The sequence below is a fragment of the Suncus etruscus genome, chromosome 3, assembly GCF_024139225.1.
Source record: "Suncus etruscus isolate mSunEtr1 chromosome 3, mSunEtr1.pri.cur, whole genome shotgun sequence".
NCBI lineage: Eukaryota > Metazoa > Chordata > Mammalia > Eulipotyphla > Soricidae > Suncus > Suncus etruscus.
Window position 1 is genome coordinate 54,807,787 of NC_064850.1, and position 26,617 is coordinate 54,834,403.

A 26,617-nucleotide genomic window follows, 5' to 3' on the forward strand; every position below is an offset into this window, starting at 1 on the left:
TTCTGTTCGCACTGGTCTTTGACAGCATCAACATGGTAAAATTACAGGTAATTCAAATGTATTTAAATAGAAGTGTCCTGACAGATTTGACACAGAGAATTTTACTAACACAATCCTAAAGATTCAGTCTGTTCTGAACTCTAGACATTTTTCATAAAGTGGTCAGGGTCATCTTAAAACTTAATCATTAAAACATCAAATTTTCCATCATCTACATTCTAAATAATTTCACTAAGATAATCTGGTCTGGGCCGGAGCAGTGGTGCTAGTGGTAAGGCATCTGCCTTGCAAGCCCTAACCTAGGACAGACCCTAGTTTAATCCTCTGATGCCTCATATGATTCCCCAAGCCAGGAGTGATTTCTGAGTGCATAGCCAGGAGTAACCTCTGAGTGTTACCGGGTGTGCCCCCCCGCCCTTCCCCAAAAGAGATAATCTGGTCTATAGAAGAACTAAGTAGAAATGTTTTATGAGATTTGGATGAAACTGTTCTCTGACTACATCCAAGATACTTGTTGGTATTTAAGTACTTTAGTATAAAATATATTGAAGATATAGTAGTAAATAATTTGGAATTTGGACTGCCTAAATATACTAACAGAGGTACAAAACACTTCACTGAAAACTGTTAGGGGTGTGTAATTTAAACCCAATATATGACATAGTATATGGCAATTCAATAGTATTGTAAGTTTTCTCTAGAGAGATTTATTTTTTGGGATTATATTCCTTGACTTTCTTTTATTTGCATAACATTTATTTTTTAATTTTTATTTATTTTATTTTTTATATTTTATTTTTGTTTTTATTTCTTTTTAATTAAATTAATTTTAATTGATTTAATTTAATTTAACTGTAATTACAAAATTGCTCATAATTGACTTTCAGTCTTACATTGTACACCACCCTTCACCCATCAATGGTTTCCACCACCAATGTTCTAGTTTCCCTCTCACACTGTCTGCCACTTGGCAGGCATTTTTGCTCTTTTCTGTGTGTCTTTATATGTGTCTCTCTTTTCTTTTTTTTTCTTTTTGATGCTGTGGATTGCACTATTGTAACTAAAGGGAAGCCTCATCTGCATGACATTTCATAGTCATTTCTCATGCTAAGGAATAGTTACTATTAAAAATCATAAGTATTAAAATAACTATAATGACAGCTATAATGTATAAATTATGTTTATATTAATAACATATAATATTGGATAAATATTAAACATTTTAGGCAAGACAAACTGTTGTGCAAGTGAAATTAGTATAAAAATAAGTTGTGTGTAGAATCCATAATAATCCATATAGAAACCCAATGTATCTAGAAACTAAAAGAATAAAAAATAAAAATAAGTGAATTAAAATTAAAAATAAAAAAAAACATTTTGTGATCACAAAAATGGAAAGAGAAGAAAAAAACAGAACAAAGAAAATAAAAAAAAACAAGCAAAAGCTAATAATGGCAAACATTTTCCTATAAATACTTTATATATTTTAGTAATTAAAATCACTAATAGAAAGGCACAAAGTAAATAGAATTTTAAAAATACATGGCCCAACCAAATACTGCCCATTTATTCACTATAATTAAGAATAAACTGAGAATATAGGATTAGAAAGTTATATTTTATGAAAAGGGCAAGTAAATATAACAAGAGTAACTATGCTTATAGCAGACAAAATAGATTCAAAGTCAAAAACTCTATAATTTTTTTATATAATAATGAAAGATTTCAGCAAGAAGCTATAGCAATTATATATATATATATATATATATATATATGTATTTAATATAAGAGTCCTAAAGATAGAAAGGAAATATTGACAGATATGACAGGAGACAGAGAGGATAAAATACTTTAATAATACTAGACTTCAATGTCCCACTTTCAATAATGGGTAAACCATCCAGATGAAAAATTCAATAAGTAGTTCCCTTGAAGAATACAATACTAAAAGCACCTAACAGGCATCTACAGAATGTTCTACCCAACAGCAGTGCAATATATACTCTTCATAAGTACACAGGGGATATTTTCAAGAATTGAGCATATTTTAGGTGATAAAACAAATCATAAGCAACTTAAAATGATAGAAAACATGATTGGTAAATTTTATGACCATAATGAAATGGGATTATGAATAACAGCAGCAAGAAAATAAGTATGATCATCAGTAAAATACACTAAACTACAACTTTCCAGAACACCATTCTGTCAACTCAGAAATCAAAACACAATTTTAAAAATACTTTGAGACAAATAAAAAGAAAACTAAAATCACCAATTTTAAAAAACAAATAGAGTAATGCTTATAGAATTCAATGTTCCAGCAATAGAAATTTTAACTGTAACAAATGCCTATAATCAAAATGACAAGAATAAAATCTAAATTTAATGGTCACAAAATTTATAAAAAAAAAAGTGAAATAACTTGAAGTGCAAAGAAGAAAAAAAATAAAGACCAAAGAAGAAAAGCATTGCTTTAAAAATCAATGAAACCAGGATTTAGTTTTCTGAAATGATAAAATCAACAAACCCTTAACTAAACTAAGAAAATAAATATGACTCCAATAGAATGAGAAATGAAAGAGGAAATATTACAAAGGATGTCTCAGAAATAAAAGGAGCATAATGGCTTGTTATAAATAGTTGTATGCCCCCAATTTGATAACCTTGAAGAAATTGATAAATTCCTTCAAACATGCACTTTATCAAGACTGAATCAAGAAGAAATTGAAAATCTGAACAGACCAAAGCAAATAAGGAGATTGAATCAGTTATCAAAAACCAACAAAGAAAAGCTCAGGATTAACTTTAGTGTTGAATCCTATTATTTTTTAGAATGATTTGCCTTCTGTCTACTCTGTTTCCAAAAGTGAAACCTCTTATTTTGTCCGATAAATACTTGGCCTTTGTATGCCTTTTCTCTCTATGCTATTTATAATTTTTCTTATAATTCCCATTTTGATCTTTCGGCTCTACATTTAAGGGCATTTTCATGACTTTATCTTGTAAATGCAATTTATTACTGTTTTTATAACTTTAGTCCGGCAATCTCTTTTAGCTTTAAGGTTCATATCTTCTTTTGTTTCTCTCTCACCCTATTATATCTTTTCAACTATTCAATATCATTTATAGTTTATACATTTTTGATAGTTTTCCTGAATCCTTAAATGTTTATTTTATTTTAAATAATTCTACATTTTTCTTATTTTGTGCCCCACATAATGGTAAGCACCATTCTTTTGATGTACTTTAGGAATTTAAAAAATACGGAAATAGCGCATAGGATACTAGAGCCACCCATTGAGTGGGAGAAACTATTCACCCAATACCCATCAGACAAGGGGCTAATCTCCATAATATGCAGGACACTGACAGAACTCTACAAGAAAAAAAATATCTAATCCCATCAAAAAATGGGGAGAAGAAATGGACAGACACTTTGCAAAGAAGAAATACAAATGGCCAAAAGACACATGAAAAAATGCTCCATATCATTAATCATCAGGGCGATGCAAATTAAAACAACTATGAGGTACCACCTCACACCCCAGAGATTGGCACACATCACAAAGAATGAGAACAGTGTTGGCGGGAATGTGGAGAGAAAGGAACTCTTATCCACTGCTGGTGGGAATGCCGTCTAGTTCAACCTTTATGGAAAGCGATATGGAGATTCCTCCAAAAACTGGAAATAGAGCTCCCATACGATCCAGCTATACCACTCCTAGGAATATACCCTACGAACACAAAAATACAGTACAAAAACTTCCTTACACCTATATTCATTGCAGCACTATTTACCAGAGCAAGACTCTGGAAACAACCCAGATGCCCTTCAACAGACAAATGGCTAAAGAAACTGTGGTACTTATACACAATGGAATATTATGCAGTTGTCAGGAGGGATGAAGTCATGAAATTTTCCTATACATGGATGTACACGGAATCTATTATGCTGAGTGAAATAAGTCAGAGAGAGAGAGAGAAAAAAACACAGAATGGTCTCACTCATCTATGAGTTTTAAGAAAAATGAAAGACATTCTTGCAATAATAATTTTCAGACACAAAAGAGAGAAGGGCTGGAAGTTACAGCTCACCTCAGGAAGCTCACCACAAACAGGGATGAGTTTAGTTAGAGAAATAACTTTGAACTATCCTAATAATAAAATAAATTTGAACTATCCTAATAATGAGAACATATAAGGGTTATAGAAAGCCTGTCTAGAGTACAGGTGGGGGTTGGATGGGGAGGAGGGAGATTTGGGACATTAGTGATAGGAATGTTGTACTGGTGATGGGTGGTGTTCTTTACATGACTGAAGCCCAAACACAATCATATATGTCATCAAGGTGTTAAAATAATATATATAAAATACATACTGATTATTATGAAAGACTAAAAATGAAAATGTGGTTTTTTAATTTTTTGTAATGAATATTAAATTTTAGACCATCATTTATGAGGATTTTCAGTGAAATGGCTATATGGGTTTTCTTCTAGAAGAACAATATCTACTAAACTTTTCCAGCATTCTTCATATTCACTCTTTCATTTACCTTTATATAGCATTATTTAATGGTTATATTATGTGTAGCTATAAAACTCTACCACTTGAACCTGAATTTTTACAATTACTTTCTGAATCTAAGTCTGCCCATATACTTAAAAAAATGAATTATTTCTGTTGACTTGAACAATCAGACAATGTATTTCAGTATAAAACTATTGAGTATTCATCAGCTTTAATGGGAACCAGTTTAAGGGTTTTGGGGATTTTCCTGAGAATGTAAAGTGCTGAAATTTTATTTAATCTTTGGCTCATCAGGCTATGGAGGCTGGGATAGAGCACATCAGATGAGGAGAAAGCTCATATTTATTGCAAAGGAGTGAGTCATTCAACCAGGGCAAAAGCTGTGTATATATTGAGATGAAATCTCATAACAGGCAGCAGGTTCTACATAAAAGAAGGGACTCTTTCAGCAAAAGAAAAATCTAATATTCCAAGTGAGGAACTGACATAGCAATTTTCTCTAACATGAAAGTGCTCCTTGATTTCTAAAATTGATTCCAATTATTTTGACTGTGGCTGTTCAATGAGACCATTTGAGAAAAAAACAGGATTTAACAGGCAAGTTTCCCTTCAAATAACAAATAAAATAGAGAAAATCCACTAGATAGGGGTTATTTATTAATTAAATTTTGTGCCACCAAACAACTGTTTTCTTGGCTCTAATTAGTAATATATGAGTTGATTTCTACTTGGTGATGGAGGCTTGGGGAAAGACTACAAAGAATGGACAAAACAACCTCTTCCTCCCCTCCGTGTTTGACAGGAGCAGACATGACTCTTAGTCTCTGTTATTCTTGGATATTCAGCTGGGAACAAGGGACTAAGATTCTTGTCCTCTTTCTGTGAGTAAACTCTAGATTTACATGCACAATGTTTGGAGTCTAGAGGTCCGTAATGAGTAAAGCAGAGCAGCTGTCTGCTAATCCAACCTTATTCAGGTTTAATTATCTCTTTTTACCCTCTTTTTCTATCTTCATCCATTGTTTCTAAGTTTGAGTCAAAAGTTCTTCAGTCACAGTGTTGGTTACCTCAAATTACACTTGCCTACATAAATTAATAATTGAATTAATCTGTGTGCCTTTGGCCCAAATAATATTAATAGTATATTAAATTGCATTGATATTATTCAATCTTATTTCTTATACCTTTAGATTTTATTATATATTGTCTTATCTAAATCTAGATATCCTTTGTCCTCCTTGGACTAGAGACTGAATAAACCATTTTTATCAAATATTTTTCTATATAACATTATATTAATAATATTAATATCACCTATTTTACCTAATATTACCTATTATGAATTAATAATAACAATAATTATATTAATACAATTTAGGAACATGGAAGAAAAGTTGATATGTTAAATATAAAAAAATCATTAAACATGGGGCCAGAGCAGTGGCGCAAGAGGTAGGGCCTTTGCCTTGCATGAGCTATAACCTAGGACAGTCCTTGGTTTGATCCCCCAAGCTAGAAACGATTTCTGAGCATCACCTGGTTTGGCCCTAAAATGAAACAAAGTATAAAAAACAAAAAAATCATTAAACATAGCTCCATTTGGGATATATGAGGCTTCTAACCAAAATATATTCACCAATTTTTACCTTGTTTTAAAATGCTTAAAACATATACAACATAGTGTAAAGTATAAAATCATATGTTACAAAAGTTTCATTTTATTTAAAAATTGTATGGTTTTATCTTCCTTTAAAATAGGAGAGATTTTTTTCCTAACAAATATAAAGGTAACTTCATAATCAATATAAGGGAAATATTCATTTTTCTACTTTATGATGTATATACATGTCAAATCATTTTACAAAACATAGTGAAACTCAAAAAATCATACATTTATAAGTAATATTATATATTATATAATTATATAATGTTTCATGGGTTAAGCCTCAGAAATTTATAATCATCCATGAATAGTTTGTTCATTTTCAAAAGTGGTTCTAATTAAATGTTTCTTTTATCTAGTTTGGTGGAGGTAAATATAAGAAAACAAATTTTAAAGCATCAAACAAAAGTGTTAGACTCTAATTATTTTCCTAAAATAAATCAAAAATAAATTCAAAGAACTGTTCATTTGAAGAAAATATCACTAGTGATATCATTTTGTAAATTTTTAATTTTAAATAATAACTCCCTGATTATTACTCTTTTTATATAAAACAAGTATTTTATAGATATTCAAAAAATTAAATATGTTTTTCACCTAACCCACCCATATTCATATTTTTATGAAAAGTCTGAAGACCAGAAGATCGGCAAGACCTTGAAACTGAGTCTTTAGCTCCCTTGAACTTGCAGAGTGAATTTCCCTCTAATTTGAAAAACTTGCAACAAAAGGAGGATATTTAAGCATCATTTGATAATAAGGCAAGAGGTCAAGAAGAGTTGACCTTGACTTAGATTAAAATCTTGATCTTAATGGTAAAACCATTATTTCTTCTGAACACTTGAACTTTCACTGCAACCAAATTTAGGGTATTTTTTTCTTTAAATGTAAACTGTGACAACTGGAAAGATAGAAGAGCAGGTGGGGGGCACTTCCTTTGCATGCTGCAGGCCTGTGTTTCACCCCTGTCATCCCATATGGTCCTCCAAACAGTCAGGAGTTGTTCTTAAACACAGAGCCAAAATGAACATTTCCTGATAGGCCCTAAAACAAAACAAAACAAAGAAACAGAAAAGAAATGCTAACCATGATTGCTAGACCAAAATTTTTCTGTTTTATTTTTCTCACATTTTGGAATAAATATATTTTATTTACCTATGAGATAAATGTATTATTTATATGAGTATTATGTAATATTTTATGTTGTGCTGAATTATATACAAATTGTTTAATTTTTCCATAGTTTATAATATCACATTTACTTAATAAAATTTTTGTGTTAGGTGCATTAGAGTATTAGTAGAAAAAGAGCAATGACCTTTTACAAAAGACCTGATTTCTAAATTTATTACTACCTCTTAATATTTGGACTTTAGACAAGCCACTTAACCTCTCTAAAGGCTATTTCCTGCCCTATATTCCTCACAAAGAAGGTAGAAAAATCAAATGTGTTTATATACAAGAGTTCTATAATTCTGAGGATCAATGTCAAAAATGATGTTTACAAAACTAATTGCATCAAAGTTTTCAAGTTTATGTGTTCTAATATGTATCTTTTTAATTTAAAAATATTTCAAAATTTTAAATTATCATAGAAAGCTTTACTCAATAGTAATTAAGTAGATTATTCATAACTAAAAACAAAGCAAGATTGACTCCTAATTCATTGGGGTTTCAGTGAAATATGCTGTGTATATAGAATTTAAAATTTAATCTTAAAGCTATATTTAGTGAATAGAATGTAATTAATAAATGCTAATATCTTCATTTAATTTTTATTTTGATCATAATGGCTTACATATCTTTCACAGTAGTATTTTAGGTACATATTAACATTGAATCAGGGGAATACCCATCACCAAATTTGTCCTCTCCCCCAACTCAGTTCCCTTTCTGCAACCTATATACTCCAGCATCACCCCCAGGCTGCTAGAGTAGGTGGTCCCCTCTTTGTCTAGCTTACTATTAGTGATCATATATCTGTTTGGTCCTGGTACCCTACCTTGTTTCCTTCTTTATTTAAGAGGTGGAGCTAGATAAATTGAGTTATGTGATTTTGCTTGAAAGAAAGAAAAGCAATAGAATGAGGTACTAAATAAGAAAAAAAATAAAAAGTCAAAAAAGCTGAAAATGGGCGGAAGTTCTTCTAGAGGCTTTCAACCTCAGTTTTAGAGGACATGAAAAAGGTAATTGAAACACCACAATAATACAGAAAGAAATATCAAATTGAATATCCAGTGAGCACTACAGCAATAATAAATGCTAATATCTGGAACCAAATTATTTCATTAACACATTACCTTTGGACGCACATTGGTCAACACATTGCCTTAATTGGCATTGGGGAGTTTTAGAAATTGTTTTTGCTACTATTTCCACTTGCTTTAATTTGATTGGCTTCTATATGAAGAATCTGTTCAATAATCGTTTTTTTAGGAGAAAAAATATTTTGAACTGTTTTGCACCAAACAACAGCTACATAATATTTTGATGTTATAACTGAAAGTAATCCCTATAAAAGTCTCACCTCCACTTAAAAGTGCTCCAAAGCTCTGATGATTGAGAGGAGTTGAGAAACGAAGGCTCCAACTGAGTCTCTCTGGGGACTTACGTGTTGGAAAACAATCATCAATATTTATTTTTCAAAATTCTATATTTTTATAATAAAACTTTTAGTATAACTTTCATATAAAACCTGAGAAAGAATAAAATTTGTACCTCTACACGTAAATTGAAAGTTTGAAAATTCTAATTCATTCTTTCCACAATATTATAAACAAGTAGGTTTCTTTTGCATAGTAAAAATTCCACAAATAATAGATGAAATAAAGTGATCATTGAAATAAAAAAATCACTGGGCAGGAAGGCATTGCATATATATTACATTCAAGTTTCTCTTAATTTTCAGTAATTAACTTATTCTGGAAGGAGAATTTTATACTTGTGATGACATGTTATAATAGAATTTTAAATTGTTCTTATTCTAGATGCAGCATACTCAGTAGGAAAGTAATGCAATTTTAGCATTTTTACTATTTCAAGGCTAATAACATATCTGATTTGAATAGAAATGATAATATTTCAGAATCTTCTGCTACTATCTACCTTTAGTTATAAGAACAAATGTAGACTAGATAACATTATTTAGATTATTTGATTACACATGAAGATAAATTTTCCTCTGCGAATCCCCCATTATTTTTTTATTTAAATTTTATTTAAACACTATGGCTACTAGATTATTGAAAATGTTTTTTCTTTCACAGATAAAGTTGTTCATGATTGAGTTACAGTCATAAACTGTACAACAACCTTTACCAGTGAGCATTTCCTGCCAATAATGGTCCCAGTTTCCCTTTCAATCTCCCTGATGCCTTCTCTTCCCTGCCTTCTACTGAAGCATGCATTGAAGATCATTTTAATCTGTATCTATGTAGGATGTAATTTGAAAATATGTGTTCATTGTAATCATGTTAACTTTAAATGTAAATATTTGTGCTCAAGCTGGGTAATTTGGCACATGAATCACTTAAATTCACATTACATATAAGTATATATGTAATAAATTTTCTTCCCATAGCAAATTTATTTTCACATTGATTCTTCTATTAAAATTAAAATTGAGTTGATAATAACTGACCAAAATCACCTTTATAAATAAAATGTCTGAGCAGTGTTTGATCCCTAATACTTTTTTATGCTCCCCGAATCAAACAGAAGTGGACAGAATTAAGGATAAAATCTGAGCACAGCTGGTTTGACTCCCATCCTCTTTAAAAATGAAGGAAGTAATAAATGGAAAATTTTTCATATAAAATCTACAAATTCCTAATTTTTTATCACTTTGGTGTTTATTTTTAAGATAGCAAATTTACCATGCAATACACAATACTTAAATTATTACTGTAGTAGTTATGCATACCCTAAGCATCGATTTCCAATATCTTAGACCTACCTCCACATACTTCCAAGAAATAACTTATTATTAACTTAAATAATCATGAGATTATTTCAAAGCAAAACTAAATTCTCATTACCCAGAAGTGCAAATTTTCTGAGTTTCTCTCATTGATAATATAATCTCAAATTTCCAAACTGTCTATAATAAAGATAAATATTTTGTCTCTTGATAAGATATTGTCTCTAATATTTTTAACATAAAAACTAGTTGTAGGGGCCGGGAAGGTGGCGCTGGAGATAAGGTGTCTGCCTTGTAAGCGCTACCAAGGAACGGACCGCGGTTCGATCCCCCGGCGTCCCATATGGTCCCCCCAAGCCAGGGGCGATTTCTGAGCACATAGCCAGGAGTAACCCCTGAGCGTCAAACGGGTGTGGCCCAAAAACCAAAAAAAAAACAAAAAACTAGTTGTAGAATTTCACTGGGCAATTAATATGGGGAAATTACCCTTCCATCACAGAATAGAGTCAGAGTAAATTCATTTTGATCTCAAAGACGTCATAATCAAGGACTCACTTTTGCGAGCCTGCTCTTTATATATTTGCTTTCCTAGATAGAGAATTTTCATTTATAATTATACAAATATTTACATATTTGTGTAAAACTTTAGGGAGCTGTCCAGGTTTTATACCATAGTTGAGAATTCCTTAGTAATTTATATCACTGACTACACTTTCTTGCCAGGTTTATTGGGGTAGTTCGATAATGCTTTAGACTTAGGTACAATTGGAGTCCTTTCTGTGTTTCCCTTTGAAAGAAGATAGATATGCAGTACTATTAAAAGGATGTATGCAGGAAAGTAATACAATCAAGATAAAGAACACAAAAAGGTACAGACACAAAAGCAAACTACCACTACAACTAAAAGAAGGTGGATTTTCAGAGGGGCAGTGGGTAATTTTTTTTCTGAAACAAATCGGTAGAACTAATAAATAGAAAACTTGTAGTTTAGATAAAGTTTATTAATATATATTAAATGATGGTATACTAATCTTATTAATATACAATTGCTTGTCATAGATTATATATCAATCTCTCACCTGTGCTATTTATAATTAAAACATGTAATATATATATATATATATATATATATATATATATATATATATATATTTAAATTGTTGTGGTCTTGAAATTACACTTCCTTTTTTCTAATTGTTTTTGTACCAAAGAGAAAAGTTCATGACTTACTCCTGATTCTGGCCTAAAGGTTCACTCCAGACAAAGTCAGATCAAAACTATGTTGGCTAAGTTTAAGGCAAGTGCCCTACATGCTGTGCTATCTCTCTGCTCCCCCCAAAAAATCATCTTCTAAATTATCCACCAAACCAAAACAATTAACAAAGTTATTTTTAAATAAAAGGTTTATTTATTCATTGATTATTAGGCAAAACCCATTGGTGCTCAGGGATTACTCCTGGCTCTGTACTCAGAAATTACCCCTGGAAGGCTCGGGGACCATATCAGTGCCAGGAATGGAACTGGGTTCCTCCCGGGTTGGCCACATGCAAGGAAAATATCCTACCGCTGAAACAAAGAAATTCTTATTCTTTCATATTTTCTGTTGAGAAGCTATAATTCTGCCATTATTTTATTGTGTACTATACCTACTAGAGTAGTTGAACAACAATGTTCAAAATGTATGAAGGCCACATTTTACAATTGTGCCTTCAAACTCTCAATGATAATATTCTAAAATTCATATGTTTTGAATACTCCATGAATGTCTAATGTAAAATTAATAGTATAAGTTAGGTTAACAAACATTACTTTTTAAAATAAAATCAATTTAAAATTAAATAAAATTTACATAAATTAAATATAATTAAATCAAAATAGCAATAGTTAGAATCTAATAATAATGTTGCTTATGATGAAATAATAATGAGTTTGTGGGTTCAAAACATTTAAATTTTCACATGAATTCTTTTTAATATTGCTTTATAGGAAACTACTAAAACTTGTTTTATGATGTTTGCAAGCGTAATTCCTTAAAATTACTCACAAAACATCAGCCAAATGTTTATTTTATATGTTTTAAGTATTACCAATAACTCATTGAAATGCTCATCTATATTACAATTTTGTTCACTATTCATTATATTATTGGATTTTGTAATTATAAATTTGTTTTATTTTTCTTCTTGCATAATTATTTACTCTTCTTCCCTAAAAAATGTACAATGCATAGACTCAACATTATTTAATAACTCAACTGACTCAACTTTTCCCTCTAAAAGTGATTTTTACATATGCTTTGTGAAAATTGATTTTCTTCATTAGTAAAATTAATCACAAAAGTGCATTAATGAAATAACAAACTTGACCTGATTTTTAGAAATATGAGATACTTCTGAGTCAATGTCCCAAGAAATGTGAGTCAATTGAACATGCTCACCTTCTTGGCAAGCTTTTTAATAATACAATTTTCTCCTTTGCTCTGTTCAAAGCTCTACTTCTCCTGCTATTAAATTATACTTTTGGCTCACTGAAGTGTTTATGAATCAGCATTACTTTAAGTGAATCTATCTTCACTAGCATTAGTTTTAAATATGAGTTTCAATGAGGAGAGAAATAATAGGTGAATTTGATTCTAGAATTTCAGATATAAATTACAATCCCTATCTTTTACAATTTTCTGCTTTCCTTTTTGAGTTCTTGATGATTTTACAATTGACATAGTAGCCATATATCTACGTGTAGTAATCCAGAAAAAATGTAACATTTATTTAAGATTTCTACATATATAATGGGTAAGGTCAGAACAAGCAATCCCTACCTTTTCAATATTCAAATGTATAATAACAGGCCTTGGCTAATCTGAAAAAAGTTTATTTTTAAATTATAAAGAAGATTTTTTAAAGAAATATTATAAAAATTGAGTTTTTAACACTTGATCTTGGGCAAAAGGTCGAGAAGCGATATAAGAATTGAGTTTCTAAATAAGTAAACATTTATATATTAGTAAAATATATGCCTATCAACAGATTTCTTTTTTCCTCAGGTAATTGATATTTTTATAATTCAATAAAAATTTGGTTTTAAAACAATCTCAGGGCAGTAACTATGGCAAAAATTTTCTAGTGCTGGGCCCGGAGAGATAGCACAGCCGCGTTTGCCTTGCAAGTAGCCGATCCAGGACCAAAGGTGGTTGGTTCGAATCCCGGTGTCCCATATGGTCCCCCGTGCCTGCCAGGAGCTATTTCTTAGCAGACAGCCAGGAGTAACCTCTGAGCACCACAGGGTGTGGCCCAAAAAACAAACAAGCAAAAATTTCTAGTGCTACCATAGAGCACTAATGAAGCATGATCTATTTTCAAAATTTGTTAAAGGGATCACTTTGAATATCCACTTTAAAAAAGAAAAATAAACCTTTCATAATGCTTGGTATTGACTTTGTTCTGTACAATTTTATAGTAAAATATCCATTGTATCTTCTCAGAATTATGAATCAATGTAAATGATCACAGTACCAGCATAGTCAACATTGCATATCATCAATTTCTACTTACTTTTTTTTTACTTAAGTATTGCTTTCTCAGGCCAGAGAGATATTACAGGAAGTTAAACAGCATTTTGAAGAGAAATTATGAGAGTTGTGGCAGTTGTAACTCTTTTTTGAATCCTTCACACAGTTCCCTCAGTACAATCAGTGGCTCTTTCTGAGTAGAGAGCCAGGAATAGACTTTTGAATACTGTCTGGTGTGACCCAAATCCCCAAATATATATGGCCATCTCCTACATTCTCAATTACTTTTGCAGAATGCTTTAAACTGTGGATCATAAAAACCTTAATTTGAAAAAGACACATGCACATTTAATTTGATCATTGCACTGCATACAATTTTTATGATATAGAGATACACAAGATATCCAATAACAGATGACTGGATAAATAAATCTGGTATATCTACAAGATAGACTAATATACAATGGTATGACAAGAGGAAATCCTGCAGTTGTCTGAAACTCATTGAATAGAACAAAAGAACATAATATTAAGTTAAATAAGTTGAAGAGAGAAAAATCTGCACTGTATGATGTTATGTGTCTTTGGAGACTCAGAACAAATAATAGATAAGATTAAATAAAGATAAAACCTTTGATTTCAAAAATGGAACTGACTAGGCAGTGGGGGCATAAAGGCAGGTAGGAAGGAAAAGGTGGACGAGAGAGCTGATATAAGGACAGAGGTGAAGAGACATTTGGCAGTGGTGATGGTGCAGTTACTTTGTTCATCAAAACCAAGAATGTTTACTAGGCACATTTAAAATTTTGCTGCTACAAAATAATGTTATCTCTTTTTTCTATGAAATAATGTTTATTTTTTATTTTAAGACTGATAAAGAAAATGTTTTAAATAATGCATAATTTCTGGTTTTCCCCCATTCTCCCATCTTGGTTTAAGGGTTTTTCTTTCTATTAATAATTTTTATTTTGACCAAACTGGATTACAAATCATTCACGGTAGTATTTTAGGTACATAGTGACAATGAATCAGGGGCATTCCCACTACCAATGTTGTCCTCTCTCCACCTCTGTTCCTAGCATGCATCCCATATCACCTTTCCTTTGCTCCCCTCCAACCCCCCGATGCTAGTATAAGTGGTCCCTTCTGTGTCTAGCTTGTTGTAGATTTAGTATTGATTCTGTTGTAGTTATCTTTGAATTTTGTGTTTAAGTCTGATCACTTTTTTATTTCTACCCAATGTTCATGTCTCGGTGCCCTCCATTATTTCCCCCTCAATTTGTAAGGCTTAACAAGATGGTTCAGGTTATGAGGTATCTCTTACATGTGCCCTAAAAACATCTTAAAAATGTGTTCTAACAAAATAATTTTATCTTCAACCAAGCTCATAAACATTTGTTTAAAATAACAATCTCATTAATTTTAATGATGTTGATAATGATTGGGCTAGCTAAAATTTCTTACTGACAGGCCCTGTTTGTCTGTTACATAATATATTTCACTGTATAACTCTACAATAAGCAGACAAGATTTAAATCAACACCCATGTTTTTATATCTGTGAACCTTATTATGCTCTATTGCTTCTTTTTAGTGAATGAGCTCATTCATGCACAAAATATGTCATATTTAATTAGTATCTATATTACAAATGTATGTCCAGTATATTTTTGGAGACAATTTGCATATCACATAACCTAGTTAAAACTAATCACCTAAAAATCACTTTATCTTAGTCAGGATTTTAATTGGTAAAATTTGAGGGGAACAAACATAGAGGGAATAAGAATAATTATGAATAATGGGACTTTCAGTGAAAAGTATCTAGTGAATATAGGGAAGTCAAAGCATGATAAATGAATAAACAATGAAACTGTGATGAGCTGCTCACTAAAAGCTAATTTTTTTCAAGTGTGCCTCATATGATTTTGTGGTAGACCTGGATTTTTACAACAGTGAAAGGCAATATTTTCTCAAACTGACCTGTCAATTTTTATAGTGTGCATGCGAATGTCTAAGTATTTAATGTTTTCATGTGCCTTGTTTGATTGTTTTTTATTTTGTATAAATTTTGAGTATCCCCTTAAGAGAGGATATGTATGTATGTAGATGCATATATATATTGGGTTTTGTTTGATAATGTCTATAATGGTATTTATTAACTTTCCATTTTCATTTGAAACAAATGAAATAAGAAATAAGTTGTATTATAATCTATTGTATTTCCATGCTTCCTGTCAGCCCAAGGAAATCAACATTTCTCAGTTTAATTTATACACAAATCAATATGAAATGAGCAAAGGCTGTGAAGCTTACGATAAGAAATATAGCAAATATCCCAAGACAATACACTTAACAGTCTTACACACTAGAACATTACCTAATTCATAGTACATTATTAAGAAATAGTTGTTGACTAAATATTTTTAAATAGTTACAGTTTTCAAAGATGCAATAAAGTATTTAAATATTTAAATGAAATGTGATAAGAAGGGGCCAGAGAGGTGGCACTAGAGGTAAGGTATCTGCCTTGCAAGCTCTGGCCAAGGAAGGACCGCGGTTCGATCCCCCAGTGTCCCATATGGTCCCCCCCCAAGCCAGGGTCAATTTCTGAGCACTTAGCCAGGAATAACCCCTGAGCATCAAACGGGTGTGGCCCAAATACAAAAAAAAAAAAAGAAAAAAAAAGAAAAAAGAAATGTGTTAAGAAAAAAAATACATTTGCAATTATGCTTTAGATGTGAAAAAGTTTAGTCAACACTTAAAATCCAGATGAAAGTACCAAATTGACTTCTTTGCTGAACTCTCCTGGGAAAGTCAATCAGTGCATAATACAGAGGAATGACTTTTTCAGTCCTACTCCTGTCTGACATGGAATTATTTTGGTGCTGAATGTACCTGTATATTAAGGAGAGGTGAGAATTATAGATGTTAAATGCATTGATTTAAGTTTTCACATTTATTTTAATCAAATGCAGGAGGATATTAAAATTTCATCCTGAGTTTTTTCCATCAAAACATGCAAATTACCTTTTCAGGGCTTTAACTGCAACAAGATATAGGACCTAACAGGTTATGAAATGAAACATAATTATGGACTAGGACATTTTTCTTTCAAAATCTTTAGAATATAAAACTTTAAAATGTTTTATGGTTCATCTATTAGTCACAACTAAACTTATAAAAATGAAATGCCTGCTGCAAGTTATTCAAAAATTTGCAGTGTAGGGATCGAGTGATAGTACAGTGGGTAGAGAGCATACCTTATATCCCAGTAAGTGGAGTGGGCTCTGAGTGCAAAGTGAGGGGTAAGCCGTGACCACCACTAGGTGTGAAACCCCCCCCCAAATAAATAAAATACAATTATAGAGTGTGGTGAAAATAAAGCTGAACCTTTTGTATTCATAAATTATACTGAGGGACAGTATAGATAATAAAATGAAGAATGTGCTTGCTGTACTTACACTGCATATGATTCTTTGAACCCCTGCAAAGTGATCATCAGGCATGGAACCAGGAATAAGCCTTCAGTACAGTGAGGTGTGGTCCTAACATAAAAATTCAAAACTAATATATATAATGATAATCATTTATTAATATTTGCATTTATTTCTCATAGTATGACTTTATTTCAGATTTAGTTTTCATGATATTATTACTTTGATAGATACTCGAACTTTGTGTGTATGATTAAATGGATGGATTAATGAAAGTGTAGATGAACAAATAATATGCTAAATAATTGATAAAAAGCATAGACTTCTTTAAGCATAAACATAGAATGTTTCTTTAACTGAATTAAGATAATAATTTTAATTTTAATATTGTTTATTGTTCTCTATGGCCTGCTTAAAACTAGTTGATTCATAGAATCCATCTCCTTATTTACATGAGAGAAGAAAAAATTTAAGAGAACTATGATATTAAGTAACAAATACAGTGCATTTTGAACTTTCCATTTTTATGTATAGACTTGGATTATTCAAAAATATTTTTGAAAACAGAATTTGAAATGTACAATCGATTGAATTATCAATGATATTGTAACTTTAAAATGATTTTTCAATAAAAATTAAAATATTAAATTATATGATATTTGTTGCTACTTAAAATTAAATCTATCCTTTACCAGTTTGAATTATACAATAACTTGATTATAGGTAAAAGTCATAAAGTGGATCTTTACCAATTGTTCACTTTATTGTCTAAAAACTTGACTCCTGTATTATTAGCTCCTATTTATTATTCTCTACCCCAAACTGAAAACCACCATTCTCCTGGAGTGCTAATAATTAAGTATGTAAGAATATGCAAATCTAAAAAATTTTATTAGCATTACTACCAGGAATCTTGTAGCACTATCAATATATTATTAGTATTTTTAAATACTTGCTAAAATGTATTCTTTAGAGCTTATATAGATACCGATGGAGGTCATATGAGCTTTAGAATAGGAGAAAAAAACAAAAGATGTAATACTATCTCTCTACTGACTTCTGTTTTAATCTGATTTTATTGTATTGCCTTAAGAACAAATCCTAAAGAAAGTTAAAATCATAAAATAAGTATATTTATATGCAATTTTAATTAGAAATGAATGGTGTAAGTATACATTGGTAAATAAAAATGGTTTTTAAGAACTTAAATAAAGTGATACCTCATTCCAATAGCTGTGGCAATAGTGAGACTTCCAACTATAAGATTGGCAAAATCTCAATTCAAACACAAAATAATATTTACTGAAAAAGAGAGTTACACAGGGCAGAGGGCACATAAAATTTGGTATATGAAGCAAAACAGTAAGAGGTGAACAGATGGTATAAAATGCAATTTAACTGTTTTTTCCTTTTTTGGTCAACTGATTCTTGGAACAAGTGATTAATAGCCAATATTCTGTACTCTAGCAATTAGTTAACCTTAGTTACAGACAGAAGATCACAGAATATGAAAATAGATGTCTAACTAATGTTTAATCAAACCAAGTCAATGGGTAATTAATAGACAATGTAATCACTCGGTAAAGATAAATGCACAGTGATATTGATAAGAACAAATTACAGAGAGAGACAGAAGATGGATAGATGCATTTACTTTTGTATAAATAAACATATTTTTTTAGGTGATAGGTATAAAATACTCATAGCAGAAGCAATAATTATTTCAATTAATAAGAAACAGATGTTGAAAATCTAGTAAGTATCACAGTCAGCAATAATACAATAATAATCTAAGAAGATCATCAGTAGCTCCTAAAACATAAGTGGAAGATATATGGTAAGAAATAATGTTTCTTCATTTCTCAAATTACTTCCACAAAAACTTATTATTAAGATAGCATATATCAATCATCATGGTAATTTTGAGAATACTCACTCTTTCTTCTACTTCAGGGCTAAGTCGTCGGTTTTCTAAAGGGCAATAATGGATTTCTACATCATCCACTAAGTAATTCTATTTTTCAAGTTTTCATTCTTCATTTTATCTGACTTTAAATCTGTTCTTAAATTTTGTCATCAGTACTTTCTCAATAAAGTGATATTTTTCTCTACTTGTAGAATATAGATGTTATATTTCCATTATATTTATTAAGCTGTATAATAAGTTAAATATTACTAATAGTACTGGACAGTTTGGAGAAGTGCTGAGCACGAGCTATTCATGGGGACACCCAGGTTCAATTCTCAGTTGCACATGGTCTAATGAACATTGCTATATCCCCTAGGTACAGAGCCATGAGAACTCATTGAGCATTACCATGTATAGATCCAAATAAAAAACAAACCTCTTCCAAAGAAAGCAGACCTCTGATCAAACATGAACACATTTTCAGGAAGTAGTGTAGAAATACTGCTGTTTATGACAATTTGGAGCTGCATGAGAATAATAGCCAGCAGCTTGTCTTCAAGATAAATATTTAAATTTTCATAATGAGAAACATTAAAAATAAAGAGGATCGGAATGATGGCAAAGCAGATAGGATGGTTGAAACATCTAACATCTAAAGAACAAAATAGACTTAGCAAACTTAGAAGAATGAAAAGAGCAAGAAGTTAAAGCCAATGTTACCCCTAAGAGAAACTGCATTTGAAAGTCATTGTATCATGTATAAATTTACATTTTCCCTTAAGATCATTTTCTACTATGTTTCTTCTGGTCATAGCACTTTACAAACATCTAAAAAATGTCAGTGTGATCATTTATAGCATAAAACTATTTTTTTTTTTGTTTGAGAACCTCACCAAGTGGTTTCAGGGCTAACTCTTAAGTGTTCTCAGAGATCATTCCTAGTGGGGCTTGGGGAATCATATGTGGTGCTTAGTGACTGCATGTAAAGCAAGAGTTCTACTCACTGTTATTATCACTTCAGCAGATATCTCTCTGGAAAAATTCTAGCTAATAATGCAGCACTTTCAGTAGTGAAAAAGGCCTTATAAAGGTTAAATAAACAATAATCAAAACAAGGAAACTTACTCAAAAATGTCCAACATAAAGTTTCTATTACTGGATAACAAATGATAAATTAAGTCAGTGTTTATCACCTGCTGGTAATTTTCTTGCAGAGGATTTTTGACAATTTTAGGTGATTTGGGTAGTCATAAAGCGTCTGGGAACTATTAGAGACGTCAGTGAGTAGAGGCCAGAATTCTGCTAACCATCTGTAGTGCCCAGGACACGCCCCAAGCACCAGTAATTGCTTCAAAAAATTTATCAAATCCAAATGTCACTAGTGCCAAGATTGACTCTAAACATTCATCTGTATTAAGAAAACTAGACTCAAAACGAATAAAAATGTTTTAACTTAAAATTATTTTGATATATTTCAAAGATCTCTAGCAACTCTAGATGCTTAATTACTTGCTATAATTAACGTTGTCCCAAAAAAAATACATAAATCTCTGGACTTGAATCTTTGAAGTATTTTTTGAATAAAGTGTATCATTTATGGAAGAAAAGGAATATTGTGAAAGTTTCTCTATCACTTTATTGACATTTTGCTGATGTTGAGAAAAGGAACAGGCAGAAAATTTTCAGACAATAGGGAAATCAATGAATCTGATGAACTTGCAGGGTGGATTCTGACCTGACTTTTTATAAATGTTCAAAACTTATTTTTCTCTAGCTCTGGCATATCTAAAATGTGAATATTTGACCTTCTATGTATACTTTATTCCTTTGATAGCTGACTCTCTGCATTTAAGTACTTAATAATAAAACATAGAATTGCAGTTATTCATGAACAGATAAGTGCTAACTTAGTATAATTTAAATTTTAAAGAACAAAATTTTCTTCATGGAAAAACAAGAAAATTTGTCACTCAGCTATCCTGTCACCATCTCTAACTTCTACTGTTTAACATGAATAAGTCCAAAAGCTCGTAAAAAGCTAAGTAGATTAAAAATTAAAAATATTGGCTTTTTTTTCATGGAAAGTGGATTGGGTTATACTCAGTAGTTCTCAGAGGTTACCTTTTTCTGTGCTCAGAGGTCATTCCTGGAGAAGTTGGAGTGACATATGGAATCTGTTCATTTGTAGGAAATGCAGGTTCATTAACTGCAGGCCTATAATGTTTATATATGTATAGGTGAAAAAAATTATGAGTAGAAAATTATGGGCTTACCTATCAAGAGATTGGCAAAAAAAAAAACAAACAAACAAAACATGATGTGAAGGTTTTAGTCCTAATCAGTTTACATATAGTTCATAGTAATATGTTTTCCTTACTTAGGAAAATTACTTAAGGTTTATATGTTTATACAAATGTAAAAGTTGAGTGTCATATACTTTTAATTTTTTTCTCTCTTTTTTTTTAACTCTCCTGGTGGTGCTCAGGAATTACTGCTGGCTCTGTACAGGACTCGGAGGAAATATGTGGTGCCAGGCTTCTAATCAGGGTCATCCTCATGCAAAACAAATGCCTTACCTAAAGTATTATAGCTGTAACCCAAGATGCTGCATCTTAGAATAGACTATCACAATGACTCTGGATCACTCAGTGGAACATGGCAAAAAAAATTTTTTAATCTAGGTCTAACAGAATTTCAAATATATATATTTAAAAATATTTTATGAACTTTGTAAGAAACTAACCTCCGCTCATTATTTCAAGTTTTTATTTAAAGAAATTTGAGAAATATTAGAACAGATAAAAAGAGCAAGACATGTTCAAGAGAGAACAGATGTTTTAAGAATGAAAAATACCCAAAACTAATATTAAATGTATGGCTACAAAGTAACAAAAATTGACTTAATATTTATCTGTTAATTTATATGCTATTGTGTTTACACAAATTACTCTTTTTAAAAATAGTAAACATACCTTATAACCATAGTAGAGATGCTTTCAGGAGTAAATTACAGAAATTTATAATTTTATTTTTTTATTGTTTTTTTTTAAGGATATATCCTAGCAACACAAAAATACAATACAAAAATCCCTTTCTCACACCTATATTCATTGCAGAGTTGTTTGAAATAGCCAGATGTCCCTCAATAAATGAATGGTTAAAGAAACTATGGCACATATACACAATAGAATATTATGCAGCCATCAGAAGAGATGAAGTCATAAAATTTTCCTATACATGGATGTATATGGAATCTATTATGCTGAGTGAAATAAGTCAGAGGGAGAGAGATAAACACAGAATGGTCTCTCTCATCTATGGGTTTTGAGAAAAATGAAAAACATTTGTGTAATGATTCTCAGAGACAAAATAGAGGAAGACTGGAGGGTCCAGCTCCTGATATGAAGCTCACCACAGGGATCGTTTAGTGAAGTCACAGAAATAATTACACTGAGAACTATCATAACAAAATGTGACTGAATGAGGGAAGTAGATAGCCTGTCTAGAGTACAGGCCGGTGTGGGGTGGGGAGAAAGGACACATGGGATATTGGTCATGGGAATGCTGCACTGGTGAAGGATTATATATATATATATATATATATATATATATATATATATATATATATATATATAAATATATAAAATAATATATATTAAAAAATAAAAAAAGAAAAAGAAAAGAAAAGATAAGGCCTCCCAATTCTAACCACAGGCTGTGTTCTTTACACTGACTGTATAGAAAGAGGAGGCACAGTAAATAAAAAAAAATAAAAAATAAATAAAATTTATAATTTTAGACTTTAAAGAAGAGATGCTTATTTTTCTGCAGCTCTCATTTGCAATCCAAGTTCCTAATGTGCAATCTAGGTTTCTAAAAAGTCACAAAAACAGTGCTTTATTTTTTTAAAGGCAAGTTTATTTTACACTTAAAGGAAATCATTGCATTTCTGAATGTCTCTAAATAACTTCTTGGAATAGGGAGGCCACAGACAGGTTACTTCAAGATTTGGGGTGTCTAAGTTAAGCTAGTTCTCTTGGGACTACTAACTATTAGAGTTATGGTGCTTTCCTTGCCTCTAACAGCCCCAGGTTTAGATCCCTGGTACACCAATAACCAAGTAAGGCTGCTGAACAATTCCAGAGCAAAAACAGGTATGACAATCTTGCACCTCCAACCCCTCTACCACTCAAATGATAGTACTCTCATTTCAGAGATGTGTAATTTTTGTAAAATTCTAAGTACATTATTGTATATTTAATGAACACAGACAAACAAAGAATTGGAAGGGAAGATTGGAATAGTAAATTACTGAGTGGATGGATTTGTCAATTTGAGAAGAATAGAAAAAAGACAAGTTTTTTCTTCAGAAAAACTAATAGTTAAATTTCTGCAACTAATACTCAATGCATCGTAATGTTATTTTTGTAGTACTTTTTAAGATGTTACAAATATGTTTCTTTTCCTGTTTTAGGTGGAAAAATATAACTAAAATTTTAGATTTTTTTTTCTGCCTACCATATTAAGGAAGTGGCATCTGTCTTCAGAATTTCAAAGCAACTCATACTTGCCTGTATCACACCATATCCCTTTTATTAGGAAGTAAAGGAAGATAATAAGGGGCAAAAAGGAAAAGTCTATGTTAGCAAAATCTGCCCTTTATTTTTTTCCCAGAAGTCACAGGCTTTGCTTTTACTCATAAGTTATAGCTATATCTTATGACTAGTTTTCATAAAAGGATAATAAATCTTTAGCCTCTACAGTCTTTAAAAGAGAGGAAGGAAGTTATAGAAAATTATGAATTGATTTTGTGTTGCTAGTATACAATGTGGTTGCAAAACTGATTTTAGCCAAATAATGTCACAGTGGCACAATTATTAATACTCATAAGTTACTGCATTGAGCCATGCTACACTCTTAAGGATTCTGCTAGCTTGCTTACATAATTACTTTTTAAAAAAAATCTCTGTATGATTACTTGTTAGGTAATAGTATAAATGAGGAAATATTGGAAATAGCTTGCCTAAGGACTAGAAGAGCAAATGTTTCAAAGGTAGAAATAAGAATAATTTTACTCTAAAACTTATGCTGTTCTTATCCTTCCATTGTAATATGCAGTGCAGCTAAAATTATATCAATTATGATTCAATAATTATAACTAAACAATGTTACTATTCTCAAGTAATATCTCAGTATGATTAAGAAAAATTAAATGCTATAAGTCATATGTTTAAATATGTAGAAGTTTCTTTAAACATAACTTGGTTGTGGGGCCAGAGAAATTATATATCAGGTAGTCTTTCAGGTAGCTGACCTGCTTTGAACCTCACCACTCTATATGGTCCTCCAATATACAACAGTAATATAAAGTCAGGAGTAAGCCCTGTGCATTGCTGGAAGTGGCACCCCCAAAAAAACAAAAACAAAAACAAAATAAGACATGGTATGTTACAGCTAAAAACTTCTGGCTAATGTTATAATGCTTACTTTTTGTCACATACTGAACTCAGTGAAGCAGAACTGGTGTCATGAAATGTGTTTTGTTGGTAACACAAAATAATTTAATACATCCATCATATAAGCTAGAAATACAAGCACTTTATAAAATTATCAATAAAATAAGTCAGCATGTATCTTTCCATATCATGTACACTAGAAATAATTATTAAAATATCAATCTCAGTTGAATGTTAGTAAAATAATTTTATCCCATAATGGTAAAAATCTGTTCATAATTTTATTGGGAAATTAACAGATTCAAAATTAGAAACAATATTGTCTGCTATTTTTATGAGGCTATCATGAAAATATAATTTGATATCCCTTTAAAAAATAAACAAAAATCAAGTAATCTAACATATACCATTATATCTATTATAACTGATTTCTTGCACATTATGATAAAACTACTGTTTAGTTTACTGCTGATTATAATTCAGAACTAGGAGTTTGAATATAAATTTACAGAATTTTAGGTGAATAAAATCAAATGTATATATAAACACATTTACATTAGACACAACACTTAAAATTCAGATCCAATAAAGCTAGAGAAATGGATCAAGGCTGAAGTGTAGACTTTGCATGAGAATATTGCTGAGTCAAATTCGAGCATTACATGGTCACCTGAGCATAACCTTAATTCAGTGAGCCAAGTGTAGCTCCTGAGCACAAATTTACAAGCAGTGAGTTAGATGTACTTGATGAGCACTTTTAGGATTGGCCCCCAAACCAAGAAATACCTATGCTAGCATTTACTCTCATGGTTCTCAAGAGTTCATATGGTATCAAGGATAAAACTAGGGACTTCTACATGAAAAACATAAATTCAGCCCACTGAAATAACTCTCTAGACCTATATAATTTATTTTTTATTCAATACTGACATAAATCAGTATAATGATTTTAAAACAGTAAACAAAACAACTATTACAAGTAGCTTTATTCAGAAAATGTTCCACCAGTCATGGAAGAACAATTAATTTTATTTATAAAACATTTTCTTTTAGACATATAAAAGCAATCCCATAGAAATTAGTGTTACACAAACTCAAATATCTTGGAGCCAACTATACAAAGAAAACTATAAAACCCTGCTTTAATAAATATAATAAGACACACAAAGAAAACTATAAAACCCTGCTTTAATAAATATAATAAGACACACAAAAATGGAGACACCTACCATGCTCATGGATTCATAAGATTAACATTATTAAAATGGCAATACAACACTCCCCAAAGCATTGTAAAGATTTAATGCAATCTTACTAAAGATACCCATGACATTCTTCAAAGAAGTGGATCAAACACTCCTGAAATTCATTTGTAACAATAAACAGACACGAAAAGTAGAGCAACTGTTAGGGAAAAGAATATGGGAGGCATCACTTTACCCAACTTTAAATTGTAAAGTTATAGTCATTAAAATGGGTTGGAGCAGTGGTGCAAGTGGTAAGGCATCTTCCTTGCCCACACTAGCCTAGGACGGACCTCAGTTCGATCTCCTAACATAATCTTCTCCAAGCAAGGAGCTGTATCTGAGCTCATAGCCAGGACTAACCCCTGAACATCACCAGGTGTGGCCTAAAAATAAAAAAAATAAATAAAAAAAGCTATAGTCATTAAAACAGCATGGTACTAGAATAAAGACAGATCCTCCTATCAGTGGAATAGACTTGAGTATTTAGAGAATGTGCCCTAGATATACAATCAATTAATTTTTGATAAAGGACAAGAAATGCAGAATGAAACAAGGAAAGCTTCTTCAACAAGTGGTGTTAACACAACTGGTCAGCCAAATGCAAAAAAGCGAACTCAGACCTCTATCTAACATCATGCACAAAGATCAAATCCAAATGGATTAAAAATAAAGCTACCTTCCATTTCTTACACTGTTGAAGACTAGTTTTTTCATAAATTAAATGCTGTACCTCATTAGATCTCAGTTGTGTTCTTACTACAATGTATTAATCTTTTTTTCTATTGATAGACTATTATTGTTTGAGAAACTTTTAATTTTACTATATAATAGCATTCTCCAGAGCTGTATTTCAAATATATATATATATATATGTATATATATATTTAATTACTATATTTTCACTCTAGAGGATATGTCTGACCATAAGATGCACATAATTTTTAAA

At 31.0% G+C, this 26,617-nt stretch overlaps 1 pseudogene; it reads left to right on the top strand.

Annotated features, from left to right (window-relative positions):
- The first annotated feature begins 22,660 nt into the window (after window positions 1-22,660).
- On the top strand, window positions 22,661-22,773 carry LOC126005284 (uncharacterized; annotated as a pseudogene).
- Window positions 22,774-26,617: the final 3,844 nt, after the last annotated feature.